Source organism: Geospiza fortis, unplaced genomic scaffold (genome assembly GCF_000277835.1).
Source record: "Geospiza fortis unplaced genomic scaffold, GeoFor_1.0 scaffold16, whole genome shotgun sequence".
Taxonomy (NCBI): Eukaryota; Metazoa; Chordata; class Aves; order Passeriformes; family Thraupidae; genus Geospiza; species Geospiza fortis.
The window spans coordinates 1,282,504-1,285,652 of NW_005054302.1; positions in this window are offsets into that span (position 1 = coordinate 1,282,504).

The following is a 3,149-nucleotide window of genomic DNA, read 5'->3' on the forward strand; positions in this document are numbered from 1 at the left end:
CCCTGGCCTAGAGGCAGGGCCTGTTGGGGTGGAGGGGCTGGTCCTTGCCCAGCCTGCAGACACTCCCTTTGCTCTACTGCTCTGCAGATTCCCTGCCTGGCAAAGTAGGATATGTTACACTGAGCTAGGGCCACATGGCAGCAGCTCCCTTGGTGCTTTGGATCTTTCTGCGGCTTTGTTTCTTGCTCAGATGGGCTCCAGGAGTTATTGTCAATGCTGGATTCCTGATGCCTTCACAGCTTTTTGTGGGAACTAATAAAACAGATCTGGTTTTTGTTGTTTAATTAACCAGCCTATATTAGTGTCCCTGGAGCTCTCTGTGTTGAGGTTGGTTTTGGTTTGGGTTTTTATCCTCTCCTAGGAAGATGTCACAGAAAAATGGGGGGGTTTCTTAATATTCAGTCCATTTCGTTCATCACACTTTTTCTGGAAAATGTTTGTTTGCCTTCCACCCAGGCACAGCTTGTGCACAGCCTTTACAAAAACACACTCAGCCTTGCCAATAAATGAGTGTGGTGTTAGATCTGCAGAGCCCTGTGTCTGCCATCACAGGGTCGTTCAGGCTGGCTCCCCTTCAGCAGCTGCGTGTCAGCTGCGGAATCGCGCTCAGAAGCCACCCCCTTCCCCAGGAGCAGCAGCAGCGACCTGCCTTTGCTAAAATCAGGTGTTTCTGCTGGCAGAAGGGGCAGCCAAGAGAGTGTTCCTTGGTGTGCTGTTTGCTGCTGCTGTGGTCACCGCATCCCTGGGGTCTGGGGAGGGTGGGTGTGAGGGACAGACAGCACCAGGCAGTGCTCAGGGAGGCTGATTTCCTTCCCTGGGGATCCCAGGTTGTGAGCAGGTGTATGAACAGACACTTACCCGTCCAGGGTATGTTTGCTGCTCAGCCATCCATGGTGCATGTTCCCTCCAAGATTCACCTGGCTGGCTGGGTGCTGATAGACACCAGCCCTGCCCTGTGGACATGCAGTGAGGCTGTGCTGTAGGAGTGTGTGCACTGCAGACCCACAACAGCTTGTTGGCTTCCCGCTCCTATCAGTTCAATGTATTTCCTTGCCTTACCAAGGAATGTTATATTCTTCTTCAGAGATGAGATAACGCATTCCTCAGAGCTCGGTAGTTTCCCTTCAGTGTTTTTCTGCTTCTCCTTGATTCTATTAGAGGCTGTTTTAGTGAGCAGTCGTTGATCACACACATCTGTCTCCAGAGATCTAAACAGCAGAATCTCCATAATTTCCTCTGCTTCACAAAATGATGCAATGTTCTATTAAAGACAAGTTAAAAACAGAACAAAATGCTGCTCTATGTCCCTTTCAATCACCTCACCTTCAGCAGTCATTTGCAAAAAGACTGTTCCTTTTTCCTCTGCTTAGAAGTTATTTTTTATAGCATTTAAATGACAGCTTAATCATATGATAAAAGGACTTCCCCGAGCACAGGTCTTCCCCTTGTGTCAAAATATCAGTGGATTCCATATTTAACAACAGACACAGCTGCATTGCAGCCGTAGGTAAAGTTTCTCCTGTGAATAGCTTGCCTGATATTACGTCACTACGATATTAGTGCTTCCTGTTGGAAAGCTGTTCAGAGACAAAAGTCAGCAGGGCTCCAGCCCCCATAGTGGAAATCAGCAGCAAAAATCCTGAGCAGCACCTAAGTGTAAAGATGTCAGTGTTCCTGGAAAGGTGGGCCATGTATAGATTAATTGAGACCTTTTATGATAAAGTAGCAATATTGTTTTGAAAGATACAGAAGGCTTGACAAACGCCCATAAAGTGCCTCACAACAGATGGCAACTTGAGCACAAAGAGGTCATATCAAGCATGTGGCAAACACAAATATCTGCTGCTCTTCCTTCTTGCTTCCCTAAGTGTTTGCTGTGAGAATGTGGCAGATAAGACTAGTGCTCTCTGTCACTGTGCATTTGTGGGATTAATGTCTCAAAGAAATATTACTGTGAATTTAACATTTACTTTAAAGTTCTGAACAATTTCCACTCCTCAACTAGGCTACATCACATTACATCACCTGTATGACTCCCTCTCAGTAGCTGATATCATCTGGAAGAGTGCACCACCACACAGCAGTTGTAAAGCTTAACATAATATTGCCTTGTTTCAGGCTTAGAGTGTAAAACAGGCTGGCATCAGCCTTCTGCTGATGCAGAAGCAAATAGCAGTGGAAAAAAGAGATGGCAATTTGAAAGGCTTCCAGTAATGGGGCAAGGGAGAGATAGGGATGCTTCACAGATTCTGTAGAGCTTTGGACACTGTGCCTCCCCTTGCATACTGCAGACATGCCTCCAGTCAGCCAGGGAAAACCCAAGGGGAGAGACAGCAACTGAGAGTTTCTGGGCAGTGCATCAGGTTAGAACCTATGAGGCCTAAGGTTTATTTGACCCATTAAAAGTTACTAAAAGCCTCACTTCCAAGAGGGTTTTACCAGATGCTTTTCTTTCCTGGTGAAGCTGGAGCCCTAGAGATATTTTGCAACCAGCATCCATTGGTTCAGCTGCAGCAGACGTACAATTTCCTGCAGAAAGGTCACAGGCCATTTGCAGCTTTCCGAGTCAAAAGTAGTCCTTGAAACTCCATCTAAAAACCACCTGGCAGCAGTTGTCAAGCACTGTAATTACCCCTGTGTTGTAGCAGCGGACTGTGAGAACCAGAACTCGAAACAAAATCCTGCCCAGGAGAGATTATGGGTTTGTTACTGATGGTAAAAGCAGAGCAAATGTGTGAGTGGAAGAGCAGGATGTTGCTTTTGAGTGCACAGCATCACGGCTGGGATACGGTGTTCCAGAAATAAGTGGGGTAATGAGCTGGTGCTATGTGAGAGCTCATCTTATCTACAGTAAGCATTGTAAAAGAATTCAGGAAGCAACGCAGAAACTTCTTGATATCTCTGCTTACCCTCTGTTTCAGCATCAGGAGAAAGAGAGGTCTGGGTAGCTGGTGAGGTATAGAGATGGTATTTCAGATCACTGCGAGACAAAAAAAGGTTGGAAGCCAGCAGGGTAACTGAGAGGGATGCAGCTTGGACCAGTCTGGAGGAAAGGATTTTAATGTTGATGCCTGAGTTTTGATATGAAATCAAATTTAGTAGATGAAATCACTCGAGAGGACCTGATGGGAAGCTCTGACATTTATGTA